Genomic DNA, 17519 nt, shown 5'->3' with positions numbered 1-17519 from the left:
GTAACAAATAAGAGGAATTGTTTTAAAATTCAAAAAGAAAAATCTCTACAAAAAGCAAAGAAATTGGCAAACCTAACTTACCCAATAATATCTCAGAGCTGCAACAAAATTTTAATTGGCAAAACGTATTGGAAAAGTGTAGTATTACCATCAGTTTTGTACGGGTCTAGTATACTTGGGTACACTAAACAAGAGATAAACAAATTACAAAGGATAGAAAACTCAGTATATAGACCAATATTAGGAGCACCTAGCTATGCACAGATACCAACTTTGAGGGGAGAAATTGGCTCCAGCACCATGGAGAGCAGAATTAGAGGAAACGGATCTTTTCGGTTTCACTGCCGCAAAAACTATAAAACCAAAATACACTTTTCTAATGCAGTTTTTTATGCTCTTTCCGAGAATGAAATTCTTTTTTTCGAGAAATGAAAAATAAAAAAGTTATGGCCAGTTAAAGATGGTTATTTCCTATGCATTTATTAAGAAACTTAATTTTCATTTTTTCCTCAGATAATATGGCTAGCGACGAATATAGTCTAAAGTGGTTTTGGGAACACCTTCAATCCAATGAAAGTACTGTCAACTTTCTGCAGAACCACGGAATAATACCGAAAGAGAAAGTGTGCCAGAAACACCATCCAATGACCATAGATTACAAGAGGTCTTCCTGGAGATGCCACAAGGGTCGTTGCCGGGAAGAAGTAAACCTAAGCAAAAACACGTGGCTAGAAGGATCTACTTTGCCCATGAATAAAATCATTGAATTCATCTATGCATGGACAAAAGAATACACGAGCATAAAATTCTGCAGGGACGAACTGGGTATTAGCCATGACGCGGTTGTGGACTACAACAACTATCTAAGAGAGGTAAGTTAACATTGAGACCAAAACAAACCTAACCTAAAGTAACGTCTAACCTAACCTAAACAAACCTAACCTAACCTAACGTCTAACCTAACCTAAACAAACCTAACCTAACCTAACCTAAACAAACCTAACGTCTAACCTAACCTAAACAAACCTAACCTAACCTAACCTAAACAAACCTAACGTCTAACCTAACCTAAACAAACCTAACGTCTAACCTAACCTAACCTAACCTAACCTAACCTAACCTAACCTAACCGAACGTTTTCGTTTCAGGTGTGTGCCCATGAAATATTAAACAACCCTGTAAAGATTGGAGGTCCAAACTGCACCGTGGAAATTGATGAAACAGTCTATGCTAAAAGAAAGTACAATAAAGGAAGAATGCTGAAGGAACAGTGGGTGTTTGGAGGCGTTTGTAAAGAAACTAGAGATGTCTTTCTATATGCCGTAGAGCGAAGAGATCGGAGTACACTGGAGAGCTGCATCAAGGAAAACATTCTACCAGGTAGTACGATCGTTAGCGACATGTGGAAGGCATATGAAAAAATAGAGGATATTTCTGGGTACAACTTTAAGCATTTAACAGTAAATCACAGTGAAAACTTTGTAGATCCTATCACTGGAGCTCACACACAACAAATTGAAAGCACCTGGAATTTGCTGAAACGCCGTAACAAAAGGCACTGTGGAACTAAGCGTGAAATGATGGATGGTTACCTATGTGAATTTATTTGGCGTCGCCGGCATGAGGGACAAGACTTATTCAAGGTGGTACTAGAAAATATTTCAAAATTCTAAATTTTAAAGATTTTTATGAAAGGAAATAAACACCTTTAAATAGCCATAACTTTTTTTTTTTTTTAAACGTTGTGTTTTTTAAAGATTTTGTGTTCTTAACAAATACATAGGAAATAAACACCTTTAAATAGCCATAACTTTTTTATTTTTCATTTCTCGAAAAAGATAATTACATTTTCGGAAAGAGCATAAAAAACTGCATTAGAAAAGTGTATTTTGGTTTCATAATTTTTGCGGCAGTCAAACCGAAAAGGTCCGAGGAAACCAGTTGAAATACCTTAAGTACATAGAAGAAAATGAAAGTAATGATCTGCTTAGAAGAATAGTAGAAGAAAAACTAAATATACCCAAGGATTACTGGATCCAGACAACTAATGAATTTTTGAAAAACTTAAAATTAAAACATTCAGATCTGAAGGGAATGAAGACACAAAATTTACACGGAAAAATTAAGGAATGGGATACAGAAAATTGGAAGAAAGAAGTGGCAGAAAGATCTAGTTTAAAATTATATAATAAATTTAAGAAATTGATTAAGGAAGAAAAGTTTTATGACAACAAGCCATCATCAGAAATATTATATAAGGCAAGGACTAACAACCTAAAATTAAGTGACAGGAATAGGCACACGAATGGTGACACAAAATGCATCATGTGCAATAGTGAACGAGAAAATTTAACCCATTTTTTAATCCAGTGCCCAGCTTATGCAAATAAAAGAAAGAAGATATTGGAAATAGAAAGACTCACTACAGAGGAAGAAGAAGACTTAATTGGAGAACTATTATGTGGTAATATATGTTCAATGTAGTTTTACATTTATGCTCTTATGTACGTTGTGTTTCTCTGCTTGCATTTACCAGCTTATTATGTTGCTATTTGTGTGTCTTCGCGCATATTATTGCTTGTGGATGTCCCTGTGTTGTCTGGCACTTACTATGATGTATTTGTTTGTTATTGTGCATGTAAAGTAGTGCGTGTTGTAATAGTGGCTGTTTCTATTGTTTCAGGAGGTGACTCCAGTTGTTTGTGTGCAATAAAACCTATGTCAGGTTTTTCATCTTTTACAACAATTTATTGCACAAAAATTTGAGAGGCCATGGAACGGTTTCTACGTCCAGAGCGCTTCGAGGCTGACCCGGATTCTGCCACCGCTGCTAAGGAGTGGACGCGCTGGCTGAGGACATTCAACAACTTCTACCAAGCAGTACAGACGACATCTCCCAGTGCAGACAAACTAATCCTTCTCACCAACTACGTTGCTCCTCGAGTGTACGACTACATAACAGACTGTGACACTTATGATAAGGCTGAGAAAGCACTGACATCCCTGTATGTAAAACCTAGAAATGAGGTGTTTGCTAGGCATGTCCTGGCCACACGTAGGCAGGGGTCGGGTGAGTCTCTAGACCAGTTTCTCCAAGCTCTGAAGCTCCTAGCAAAAGACTGTCAGTTCAAAGCAGTGTCGGCAGAGCAGGCGTGTGATAACTATGTTAGAGATGCATTCATCAATGGACTTTCTTCTGGTGCCATTCGTTAAGACTACTCGAAAATATAACTCTTAACTTGCAAACTGCTTATGAACAGGCACGCACTTTAGAGATGGCTCAGAAACATTCTGCTTCTTATACTACTGTTGAGCCAATTACTGCTGCTGTACCTCAGCCACAAAGTCAGTCAGGTGATTCAGAGTGTTTAGAAAGTAGTGATGAAACTGCTCATCTTGCCGCCACTACTGGCGCCAATCAGTGTTTTTTCTGTGGTTTGAAACGGCACCCTCGGTTCAAATGTCCTGCTAGGGAAGCTTTATGTCTAAAGTGTAAGAAACAAGGACATTATGCAAAAGTGTGTAGGTCAGGGAAACCGGTAGGGGATACCTCTGCTGGTAAAACTAAATATTCGGCAGCAACACTGGCTACTGTGTCTGGGGCTGCGCCTAGTAGTCTTAGTAAATCTTTGAGTTGTTTGAAAGTTAATGGTCTCCCTGTTAATGCACTTATTGATACAGGAAGCTCGGAAAATTTTGTGAGTCAGAAGATTGCTAAAGAAAACAACCTAATCATACTTCCTGACGACGGGCACGTCTCCATGGCTGATGCGTCTCTCTCGTCCAAAATCTTAGGTCATTGTTGTGTGGATGTGGAGCTGCAAGGACAAATTTATCCTAGTGTAAAACTCAAAGTGCTGCCAGCCCTGTGTAGTGATGTAATTTTGGGGCATGAATTCTTGAAGAATCATTCTGCTCTAGAAATGGCTTTTGGAGGAGCACGCCCACCACTCAAGATATGTGGGCTGGCTGCAGTGAAGTTGGTTGCGCCCGCACTCTTCAGCAATCTGACAGCAGACTGCAGACCCATTGCTGCAAAGTCGAGACATTACTCTCAGGCTGATAAGGAATTTGTCAAAACTGAAATTGGTAGAATGCTACAAGAAGGAATAATAAGACCCAGCCAGTCTCCATGGAGGGCCCAGGTGCTAATCACTGCAGGGCACAATCACAGGAAGAGAATGGTGATTGATTATTCACAAACTATAAACAGGTTTACTGAGCTGGATGCTTACCCTTTGCCTCGGATCGATGAAACAGTGAACAATGTCTCAAGATTTAAAGTGTTTAGCACCTTGGACCTGAAGAGCGCCTACCACCAAGTGCCAATACTAGAAGACGAAAAGTTGTACCCTGCTTTTGAGGCGCGTGGAAAGCTGTATGAGTTCAATCGAATCCCATTTGGTGTGAAGAACAGGTGGCCGCTTTCCAACGAGTTGTGGATCAGATCCTTGCAAAAGAAAAGGTGGAAGGGGCATTTGCTTATGTGGACAATGTGACTGTATGTGGAGAGACGGAAGAGGAGCATGACAAAAACCTAAATCATTTCTTGAAAGTGGCGAAGGATTACAACCTCACCTTTAATCATGACAAGTGTGATTTCAGGACACAGTCTATAAACCTTCTGGGATACTCTATAAAGGACGGAGAGATCAGACCTGATCCAGAACGACTGCAGCCTCTCTTGAGTCTACCCCTTCCCAAGGATACTGCCTCTCTTCGGAGAATGTTGGGGTTGCTTGCTCATTACTCACGATGGATACCCAACTTCTCTGAGAAAGTCCGGCCTCTTTCACACTCCACGAGATTCCCATTGTCTTTTGAAGCTTCTCTGACTTTTGAGAAATTGAAGAATGAAATTGCGAAGTCCGTGGTGCAAGCCATTCATCCTACATCCCTTTCACAGTCGAAACAGATGCCTCAGACCATGCCATTGCCTACTCTCACTCAGAATGGACGTCCTGTAGCGTTCTTCTCTCGCACTCTCTCTGACAGTGAACAAAGGCATTCTTCAGTAGAGAAAGAAGCTTATGCCATAGTTGAGGCCCTCAGAAAGTGGAAGCATTACCTAATTGGTCATCACTTTAAGCTGATTACTGACCAGCGAAGTGTAACATTCATGTTCGACACAAGATCTTCAAGCAAAATCAAGAACGACAAGATAGCCAGGTGGCGCATTGAACTGTCATGCTACCACTACGATATAGTGTATCGTCCAGGTACGGAAAATATTCCTGCAGATGCTCTCTCGCGTGTCTGTGGTGCTGTAGCTACAGACAAACTCAAACAACTGCATGAAAGTCTATGTCATCCTGGAGTGTCAAGGATGGTGCATTTCATCCGAGTTCGAAACCTGGCTTATTCTGTTGAGGATGTAAAGAAGGTTACTGCTTCTTGTCCAATCTGCTCTACTGTCAAACCTCAGTTCTATAAGCCTGATGATGGCCATCTGGTGAAAGCTACTCAGCCATACGAGAGATTGAACTTGGATTTTAAGGGGCCCCTTCCGTCACAGTCGAAAAACAGATACTTGCTCACAGTCATTGACGAATTCTCACGGTTCCCTTTTGCGTTCCCTTGTTCAGACATGACTGCTGGTGCTATCATCGGGTGTTTGGTACAACTGTTTGCACTATTCGGAATGCCAGCATACGTACACTCAGACAGGGGAGCCTCTTTCATGTCAGAAGAACTGAAGAAATTCTTACTAGAGAAAGGAGTGGCTACCAGTCGCACTACGCCCTACAACCCAAGGGGCAATGGTCAGGTGGAGAGGTACAATGGAATCATATGGAAAACCATTCGGTTAGCTCTCAGAACAAGGAATCTTGATGTCTCGCAATGGGAAGTTGTCCTCCCAGATGCACTTTACTCTATCCGTTCCCTGCTATGTACGTCAACTAATTGTACACCACACGAGCGTTTCCTAAAGCATCCTCGGAAGTCCACGTCAGGTCGTACGTTGCCTACCTGGCTCATCACCAAAGGTCCCGCTCTATTAAGACAAGTACGGCACAGCAAGAATGACCCTTTTAGTAGATGAAGTAGAAATAGTAGAAGCTAATCCTGAATATGCCCATGTCAAGTTTCCTGATGGTAGAGAGTCCACTGTGTCTTTGAGGCATCTTGCACCTTTAAGTGGTGATGATAGTAGCAGCGTGGAGGCCACCAGACCTTCACTGCCGCAATCTCTAGAGTCTCTAGGTATATCAGAGTCTGAGGTGCGCCGTCCAGATGCTAGAGCAAACTCGGAACCTGCTCTTCAAGAAGTCACTCATGACGTTACACCCGGGGAAAGTGCTGTTCAAGAGCATCCTGCTGCATCTGGTCAAGGCACTACACCTGTACCACTCCGGAGGTCCGAAAGGACCCGGCGGGCACCTAAGTATTTTGATGATTATGCTGCTTGAATTTCATAGGTGGGGAGAATGTGGTAATATATGTTCAATGTAGTTTTACATTTATGCTCTCATGTACGTTGTGTTTCTCTGCTTGCATTTACCAGCTTATTATGTTGCTATTTGTGTGTCTTCGCGCATATTATTGCTTGTGGATGTCCCTGTGTTGTCTGGCACTTACTTTGATGTATTTGTTTGTTATTGTGCATGTAAAGTAGTGCGTGTTGTAATAGTGGCTGTTTCTATTGTTTCAGGAGGTGACTCCAGTTGTTTGTGTGCAATAAAACCTATGTCAGGTTTTTCATCTTTTACAACAAGCTGTTTAGTAATACAGTAACTAGGAAGTTTGGTGAAAACTTGTGAGAAGACTTCCCACTGCCTCTTGCAATGATACATTTTTATTGTGTGGAGTTGCAAAGAACTAGTAAGTAGATAGGTATGTTGCCATGTTCCTATGCACTCATACTTTATGGACAGGATCACAATTGAAGACGGAGTAAATATATATGTTAAAGTGTTATATTTTCGAGTAGTCTTTGACGAATGGCACCAGAAGAAAGTCCATTGATGAATGCATCTCTAACATAGTTATCACACGCCTGCTCTGCCGACACTGCTTTGAACTGACAGTCTTTTGCTAGGAGCTTCAGAGCTTGGAGAAACTGGTCTAGAGACTCACCCGACCCCTGCCTACGTGTGGCCAGGACATGCCTAGCAAACACCTCATTTCTAGGTTTTACATACAGGGATGTCAGTGCTTTCTCAGCCTTATCATAAGTGTCACAGTCTGCTATGTAGTCGTACACTCGAGGAGCAACGTAGTTGGTGAGTAGGATTAGTTTGTCTGCACTGGGAGATGTCGTCTGTACTGCTTGGTAGAAGTTGTTGAATGTCCTCAGCCAGTGCGTCCACTCCTTAGCAGCGGTGGCAGAATCCGGGTCAGCCTCGAAGCGCTCTGGACGTAGAAACTGTTCCATGGCCTCTCAAATTTTTTGTGTGCAATAAATTGTTGTAAAAGATGAAAAACCTGACATAGGTTTTATTGCACACAAACAACTGGAGTCACCTCCTGAAACAATAGAAACAGCCACTATTACAACACGCACTACTTTACATGCACAATAACAAACAAATACATCAAAGTAAGTGCCAGACAACACAGGGACATCCACAAGCAATAATATGCGCGAAGACACACAAATAGCAACATAATAAGCTGGTAAATGCAAGCAGAGAAACACAACGTACATGAGAGCATAAATGTAAAACTACATTGAACATATATTACCACACAGCTTACTGGTAGTTCATTCACTTCTTACAGTTGAATAAGTAGTATAACTACATAAACATCGTTTATATGCATTTCATACCTGTATGAAGGCTGTATGTTCCACTTGTAGCAGCGAAGGCGTGCAGGGAGAGGAGGCCGTAACTCACTTAGGGCGGCCCACACCCGCCTTAACCTGCGGCGCCGTAACTCTCCTCAAAATGGCCGCGCCGGTGTTTTGAGTATACCAGCGGAAGCGCTACGGCCGGACTTGCGGCGCCTTAAGCAGATACGACGCCGTAACTTCGTTTCAGAATCCGCCCCCTGGCACTGACTATACGCTTAGCTATGTTAAGAATAGACTTAGGCATTATTCACGTGATAGCATTGCTACCCAACTCAGACACTGCTGTGACAATGGCAGCGCCAGCAGCCTCCACTATGTTAGTGTCTCCCAGCGCTGTGTTTACCCCTATGGGCGACACAGTGCCCCTCAGGATGTGGTAGCAATGCGCCTTAGGCTAGGCTATATATGTAGGCTACTACTGGGAGGTTAGTAACTCCCCTGGTGTCTGCTGCACGCTCTGTGCCAGGCCGAGGGGCCACACACTGCATCACTATGTCATGGAATGCCCTCTCATTGCTAAGTTTAAGCCACGGGACTGCCTTGACCTGCCCCAGACAATTTGTTGGCTCTTGAACCATGATGTCCTCCCTGCTATCCTCAAAGAACACCCTCAGTTTGCACCAAGGTGGTGATGCCGTGTGTGGCAGCCTGAACTACTGCCGTGCTATACAAGGCTGTGATCTCTGCAGTATTTTACTTTAAAGACTAGTATTTATTCTATCTCTGTATTCATTCCCATCTAGTGCTTGGGCAATATTCTCCGTCCCCACATTTTATTGTCTTATTGTCCAGGGGGAGGTACTGCCCCCTCCCTTGTTGTGCTTTCCTTCCTACCGTTGTATTTTTTTTAGTTTCATGGTGCTATACCTACACATGTATTAATATAGTTGTATAATCACACTCTGTCCTGCCTGGGGGTTGGGATGGCATGTTCCTCCCTTCTCCCTTGTTGTTTACCTGCAACTATAAACTATCAATCAATCTATAAGGCCATACAAAACCAACAACCTCCCTTCTCTGGACTCTTGTGACATCAAGATCAAGATCAACGGAAGTAAACAGAGCAACGCTGCGGAGTCTGCCACGCCGCCCACGCCCCCACGCCCACACAATGCCCCCACGCCTCCACGCCCACCCAGTGCGTATTACAAGGTTATCTATTTCAAGCTTTTTATTGGAGGTTGAGGTGATGGGTCAGTATTATTCCAGAATCACACCCAAGTTTACCTGTTTCAAGCTTTTTGTGGCTGAGGTGACAGCTTGGTATTTTTCCAGAATCACACCCAATCTTACCCATGTCAAGTTTACCTGTTTCAAGCTTTTTGTGGCTGAGGTGACGGCTTGGTATTATTCCAGAATCACACCCGATCTTACCCATGTCAAGTTTACCTGTTTCAAGCTTTTTGTGGCTGAGGTGACAGCTTGGTAATATTCCAGAATCACACCCAAGCTTACCCATATCAAGTTTACCTGTTTCAAGCTTTTTTGTGGCTGAGGTGACAGCTTGGTATTATTCCAGAATCACACCCAAGCTTGCCCATATCAAGTTTACCTGTTTCAAGCTTTTTGTGGCTGAGGTGACAGCTTGGTATTATTCCAGAATCACACCCAAGTTTACCTGTTTCAAGCTTTTTGTGGCTGAGGTGACAGCTTGGTATTATTCCAGAATCACACCCAAGCTTACTCATATCAAGTTTACCTGTTTCAAGCTTTTTGTGGCTGAAGTACAGCTTGGTATTATTTCAGAATCACACCCAAGCCTACCCATGTCAAGTTTAACTGTTTCAAGCTTTTTGTGGCTGAGGTGACAGCTTGGTAATATTCCAGAATCACACCCAAGCTTACCCATATCAAGTTTACCTGTTTTAAGCTTTTTGTGGCTGAGGTGACAGATTGGTATTATTTCAGGGTTAATCTTAGGGAGCACCACTCCAAACCAATATTCGTAGTAAATTAGCACGTGAGAGAATTTTAATTAAAATGCATTTTCGTATACGTTTTACCTTGGGGAGGGGCCAGGGGGCAAGCCTCGTTAATTATAAAGTTGGGTGCTTGGATTTTCTAAGTCCATTGTTATTGTTTCACGAGCGCCTCTATGCACAGACTGAGCCTCGTACCTGCCTTGCAGTGCACCATACAAACTATATAGTTCCCAAGTCAGTACGCGCATGGATCCTTATGATTTTAGACATAAAACGGTCTTTATGAGTTCTACGTTATTTTCTTCGCTATATTAAAGCACATAATAGCGCAAGTATTTGTATTTTATAATTTTAAATGATTATATTCAGGATGTATTACTATGCGGGTTGAGTCGCGCAAGCAGCGCCACGTAGGCATGTTTTCAGTCAGTTTTCATCGCGCCGCCATGATGGATGGACCAGAGTCTCACTCTCTCACTCAAAATAACGTTGTACTTCACCTCTTGGTAAGTGTTGACTGACTATTCAACCTCTTTAATGGTATGCATGTAGTTAGACAAAAGGACCGATTACTATCCAAAATTGAATCGAATAATGACCCGGGCGTGTGACATATATGCGTTTTGTGAATAGCGGTCGCATGAAGCTTGTCACGTGTCAGAAACCAACCGGATATTGTTCGACGCGCGTACTCATAGTTTAAGTAGAATGGAGGCCAGGGTGATACGTAGCAATCGTTAGGTCACTAACGGGTCATATATGACAGCTGTCACAAATCTGTTGCATTTTGTACCCCAAACTACTCGGTAACAATGATCTACCATCAACTTACAAGAAGTGGATGGGTTAACCGTCAGTATTGTACCATATGTTTTTATGAAACATGACATTTGCCATGAGTTGCTCACTTATACGGCTTGGGGCGGTGGGGGTGGGGGTGGGGGTTCCTACAGTGACCATCCAATTACGCGCCCGACACTCGTCAACAGACCTGCTGCGGCGGCTGGTAGGTTATATTGGAATAAATTACAAGAGTATACGTTAGGGACTTTCCTTACTTTAGACTAGGGAATTTTCCATATATTTATGATTTTTTAGGGACATTTTGGAAGCCCATTTTTCAGTGATTTGGCCTTCCACCACCAAAACAATGGTTCCCTACAAGGATTGATGAAGCTAACTGTTGGGTTAGGAATAGTTTTAGTACTGTGCCAGTATTTCAATCCATTACCATATTTTTCGGCTTACAAGACGCACTTTTTTTCCTAAAAAATACCATGAAAAATACTTGTGCGTCTTCCAAGACGAATGTGGTATTGTGGCAGCAACGTCCAGGCTCAAGTGAGCTTGGACGGTCACCGTGTTGGCTCAACCGATAGGGATGTGGATTTGTATGTTGTTATTACATTATGATGTTAACCTAAGTAACTATTTAATTCAGCCTTTTATATGATATAACCTCAGTACTTACTTGTTACAAGTATTTCCAATACCATAAACCTTCCTGGAGCCAAGCCACAAGCCCAAACGTGACTCAAACGTCTGTTGTTTATTGTGCGGCTGGTAGCGGTGGGAGCCATTCCGCTCTTGATCTTGATGGTACAGGTGGCTTATTTCCATAGACCAGCAAGCCTTAGGATCGGCTGCATATATGTATAGTATATTTACTAACCACCAACTAGTATGTCATCGCCATACGGACAAAATCGGACAAGTGATGAATGTAAACAAACCAATAGCCTACATGCCGCCATGTTTGTGTCGGGGACCCACTGTTTCAGTGTGTGTGTATTTACCAACGGTAGTTGAAATTGCCTATTTGTACATTTGTGGTGAGTGCTGAGACAATAGATAGTTTTAAGAAAAGGTTACATAAATTCATGGATAAGGTCAGTGGTGGCGCCAGGAAATTTTCATTGGGGGGGCTGAGAGGGGGCTGGGGTAAAATGTGGAGGGGCTTCACAAAATGTCATCAAAGTGAAGAAATAAAATATATAGACATGTGCAAGTACGCAGTTAACATGGCAGAAAATAATGATTCTATATGAAGTTAATACAATCTGAGGGAGAATAGTAGAAGTTAGAGCACGGCAAACAGCCCAAGAAATTTAAATCAAGATGTTACTTTAAAACTATGCGCCTGTTCTGGTGATTGGCAGCAAATGTGTCTATAATAGCATCAATGTTCAGCTGTTTGGCCCTCCTAGAATTAATTGATAAAAAAAGCTGGTGAAACAATAGATTAGTAAATCAGGTGAGTTCTGTAAGCCCATAATTCTGGCAGCAACATTGGGGGGGCTGAGGGGGGGCTTGGCTCATTATTTTGGGGGGCTCCAGCCCCCCCAAGCCTCTCCTTGGCGCCGCCACTAGATATGGTGAAGCTGTTCTTGTGTGAGAATGACTTAATTTTTTTTTTCTCAAAATTTATCTCCAATATTAGGGTGCGTCTTCCAAGATGCATCATCTTGTAATCCGTAAATTACGGTACCTACCTTATGAAACAACACTAGCTATTCATATATCTTTTCTACAAATGTTCAACAACCATGGAAACACTTTCAAAATCCAATTCAAGGACTATTTATTATTGAAAATATGGGATAATATTGACGAAAGTGCAGCCTCCTGTGGTGGCGGCTGAGATGGTGGTGCAACCAGTGTTACGAGAAATACCTCCTCACAGAAGGAAATCGCATATACATGTGGGGAAGGGGGGTCCAGGGGGAGGTGCAGCCCCCCTGGTTAGATTGGGGGGTCGAAGGGGGCGAAGCCCCCTGTTAGCAGGTCGTAAAGTTCAGTTGGAGTAGTTAAAATATATTTGACATGCGGCGTGGCCCGTCAGAAATTACGCGACACAGGACGGATTGGGAGGGGGGCGTTGGGGGGCGGGGTGAAATGCCAGAATTTTCTCTTTACTCCAACACGATCTCTGCGTGTAATGAAACACACGAGAAATTAATCCAGACAAGGAAAGGTTTTGCCGGCGCCAGGGATCGAACTTGCGACCAGCGTAACAGGAGAGCCACTCCTTTACCAGTCAGCCAAAGACCTGGCTAAGTGGGTTATGTGAGGCTTGCCCATCAGGCAAGTCGGCACTACAGCTAGGGGCACTATGCCCACCATCCAATGACACGCCTGACATTCGTCAACAGACCGAATGCTAGGTCATATTGGAATAGACTACAAGAGTATGCGTTAGGGACTTTCCCTACTTTAGAGATGGGAATTTTCCCTGGCTTTGAGATTTTTCTAGGGAAATTTTGGAAGCCCATTTTTCAGTGATTTGGCTTCCCAAACCCCAGTTCCCACAGGCCCCAGGCTTGTTTTGGCGGAGTAGGGGGCTGGGGTGTTGGAGGTGGAGTGTACTTCTTAAGATTTACCGAGGTGACAGATTGGTAATATTCCAGAATCACACTCAAGCTTACTCATGTCAAGTTTATCTGTTTCAAGCTTTTTGTGGCTGAGGTGACAGCTTGGTATTATTCCAGAATCACACCCAAGCTTACACATGTCAAGTTTACCTGTTTCAAGCTTTTTGTGGCTGAGGTGACAGCTTGGTATTATTCCAGAATCACACCCAAGCTTACCCATGTCAAGTTTACCTGTTTCAAGCTTTTTGTGGCTGAGATGACAGCTTGGTATTATTCCAGAATCACACCCAAGCTTACCCATGTCAAGTTTATCTGTTTCAAGCTTTTTGTGGCTGAGGTGACAGATTGGTAATATTCCAGAATCACGCTCAAGCTTACTCATGTCAAGTTTATCTGTTTCAAGCTTTTTGTGGCTGAGGTGACATATTGGTAATATTCCAGAATCACACCCAAGCTTACCCATGTCAAGTTTATCTGTTTCAAGCTTTTTGTGGCTGAGGTGACAGATTGGTAATATTCCAGAATCACACTCAAGCTTACCATGTCAAGTTTACCTGTTTCAAGCTTTTTGTGGCTGAGGTGACAGATTGGTATTATTCCAGAATCACACTCAAGCTTACCCATGTCAAGTTTACCTGTTTCAAGCTTTTTGTGGCTGAGGTGACAGCTTGGTATTATTTCAGAATCACACCCAAGCTTACCCATGTCAAGTTTACCTGTTTCCGTTCACCGGTGATGAGGTTTCAGGCCCCGGTCCGCCGCCGCAGCAGCGCTCCACAGGGCCACCAACATTACAACAGTAACATTAGCACCTAAAGTTGTTCTCAATCCTCACCAGGGTTGTTGATTTTTTTTTAATAAAAAAAAAAAAATAATAATAATAATTTAAATCAGATTTTTTGATATAGATTGGTTTTTTTTATATTTTTTTATAAATGAAAATAATTAAATGAACGTAAACCTCAAAATTGTCTACATTAGTTTAAAACACATGTTGGAGTAACCTTGTATCATATTACATCGTGATAAGTAACCTGGCTGGCTGTTTGAGCCAGTCCTAAGACTGACCAGCTGCAGCCAGCCAGCCAGCCATGGCCAGCACCACACCACAACTCTCTAGTCTCTTAACAGACTAACCAGATCATGTCGTGTTTTGGACATGTCCTCACTGAAATTGCTCAAAGAAAAATGACAGCAGCTTCAAATCAAAGTATCAGAAAAGACTGTGGATGATATATGTGTGTATGTGAAGTAATTCTTTGAAAAATAGGAGTATATGTTTCAATTATTTCCTTTACTGCAACCCTGATCCTCACGTTTGTAAAGTCGTAGGATTTAGTGAATAAGTAAGTCTTCAGCGCTTTCTTGAAGATTGCCAGACTGCCACTGTTCTTAACCTGTAGAGTACCGTTGACGCGTCTCACGCGTTAAAAGCGATTTGCAATCATATACCGTTGAAGCGTCAGACGCGTTTGCAAATTACCGTAATTAATTGCAATTGAAAGGACGCTCCCGTGCGCATCTATACGCTCATATGGGTCAGAGCGTCAACTTGTGAGTCGGCCTAGCCTCTCCCAGGCCAATATGCCCCCAGGGGTGACGTCGACCCACATGGAAAGTGAATTTGGGCGTGTGACACGAACGAAATCAAGTCTGAAACAAAGTGAAAACGTTCTATAATCATTGTGAGGTCAGCCAAGTAGTGACCTTGAGGCAGTCACACACACATTCTATCACAGTTACCAAGTATTGAATTATGGAACCATTTTCGTACACAAAAACACTTGATTTTGCACTGAAAAACAATGTATGTCGACCAGCTGTACATACTTTTAGCACTCTAAGACACAAAAAACAATATGTACTCGTATATATATATATATATATATATATATATATATATATATATATATATATATATATATATATATATATATATATATATATATATATATATATATATATATATATATATATATATATATATATATATATATATATATATATATATATATATATATATATATATATATATATATATATATATATATATATATATATATATATATATATATATATATATATATATATATATATATATATATATATATATATATATATATATATATATATATATATATATATATATATATATATATATATATATATATATATATATATATATATATATATATATATATATATATATATATATATATATATATATATATATATATATATATATATATATATATATATATATATATATATATATATATATATATATATATATATATATATATATATATATATATATATATATATATATATATATATATATATATATATATATATATATATATATATATATATATGCAGTGTTCCCAACTTAAGCAAAACATGAGTACTCATAACTTAAAAAAAACTGCATATTTGGATTCTGAGAATTTAACATGTATTCCTAATGATAATATTTCCATCAGAGTAATAAATCATTCTGTGACGGTACATAATGCAGCTCAAAGAAATATGTTTCACTGGGGCACAAATTAATGATGCCAGAATAATACAGAAGTAAACCAAATGATATAATTCTATGATAATACAAAACCTACTTACCCTACTGTATACCTCAGAACTCTGAGAATATAATATGTATTCCTAATAACATTTCCATCAGATTAATAAATTCATAGTGACAATATAACAAAAAAATATAATGTGGCACAGATTTATCTTTGACTGGGGCACAAATTAATGATGTCAGAATAATGCAGGAGTAAATCAAATGAAATACAATTCTGTGACATACAAAACCTTACCCTACCTCAGATGTAGAGAAATTTGTCAGTCTATTTATAGTATATAGGGCCAATGTTACCTTTACAAGGGAGGCGGCCCTCACATGCCAGACACTTGACACAGCTCTGTAGCTCAGAAAAAAAACGGAAGTTTTTAAGTCCAACATTTAAGTGTACAGGGGATTAAAAATTCCCTATCTATCTATCTAGAAATTTGAGTATTATTCTTAAACATCAGGTCACCACAAAATCAGCTTAAACATACAATTGCAAAAAATATTATCACAGGAAATTTTGTTCTCAAACTCTTGGCAACTGAGTGGCTCTTACAGAGTTAAAGTTCTGACTAGGGCAAGGTACATGTCATATATTACTCTATATATGTCAGTAACTCAACATGATGCAGGTAATGCTTCTTATACAGGTAACTCTCGATTTACGTGAGTATTGTGTCCTTGAAGAGGTCGCGTAAATCAAAAACAATGTAAATCAAACAAGAGGTAGGTTTCTATCGAAAAATAAATATTCACTTCATTCAGTGGAGAGAGAGAGAGAGAGAGAGAGAGAGAGAGAGAGAGAGAGAGAGAGAGAGAGAGAGAGAGAGAGAGAGAGAGAGAGAGAGAGAGAGAGAGAGAGAGAGAGAGAGAGAGAGAGAGAGAGAGAGAATATCCATATCACCGAGATATCCACTTAGCACTCAGTCTCAGCCTCACGCGTGTGAGGAAGAAATGAGGGACACCATGAGCGACTGGCTAGTATTGGTACCGGTACTGAGCAGTCTGGTACCAGTACCGTACCATATAGCTGGTACCGTTAGTACCGGTACTGGTATCTGCCCACCCCTATTGTTGAGTAGTGCGGCAGCGTGGGTACTGTATTGTTGTTCAAGTGGCGCGCGGGAAGAACTGAGCTCAGCTGTGTGGCCGCGGCGTGTGAGTCCAGCTGCGTGAGACATCTGGTGGCCACTCCATAAAATATCGCGTATAAGTGAAAAAAACGTGTAAATTAAACATTTATTTGGATTTTGGACCCCGCGTTATTTAAAAAACGCGTGAACCAAACTCGCATAAATCGAGAGTTACCTGTATAATATCTGGCATCAAAGCAGAAACTTGTCCTTTTAGATATTTAGCCCTTTAGATATTTTTAAGCTAAATTCGGAAGAAAACATATGTTCTTGTACAAAAAAAACTCTCCTGAACACAATGGTACCCTCAGATCTTAAGTAAAATACGATGTAAGAAGGGAAAAGGGAGATTTTGTGGTCATTATGCACGTCACTGTGGGAGAGAGGGAGAGGCAGGTGTCCGGTTGGTTGGTGTGGGAGAGTTGGCCGGTGTGGTCTCCCTCCCTCCCTTCCTCTTACATACAGTGACATGTTCTTACTGGCTTGGGTAGGAATCAGGAAGTGAATAGACTATAGTCTATTTGTACTAATGACTGAGGTATTTCAAGTATTCACACAGGTATGTAGGTGAGGTAGTAGAAATTGCAAACATTTCCATAGTTCAGTTATTAACAGGATACCTATGTTATGTGTTGCATGCATACCTAACACTCATAGTTGCGACCTGGCAAAGCCTCAGTATTATTTCTGTGTGTTCACACTGTTTTTAGTGGTCTGGAGCAC

The sequence above is a fragment of the Eriocheir sinensis genome, unplaced genomic scaffold (assembly GCF_024679095.1).
Source record: "Eriocheir sinensis breed Jianghai 21 unplaced genomic scaffold, ASM2467909v1 Scaffold328, whole genome shotgun sequence".
Classification (NCBI taxonomy): Eukaryota; Metazoa; Arthropoda; class Malacostraca; order Decapoda; family Varunidae; genus Eriocheir; species Eriocheir sinensis.
This window is presented reverse-complemented; position numbering follows the sequence as displayed.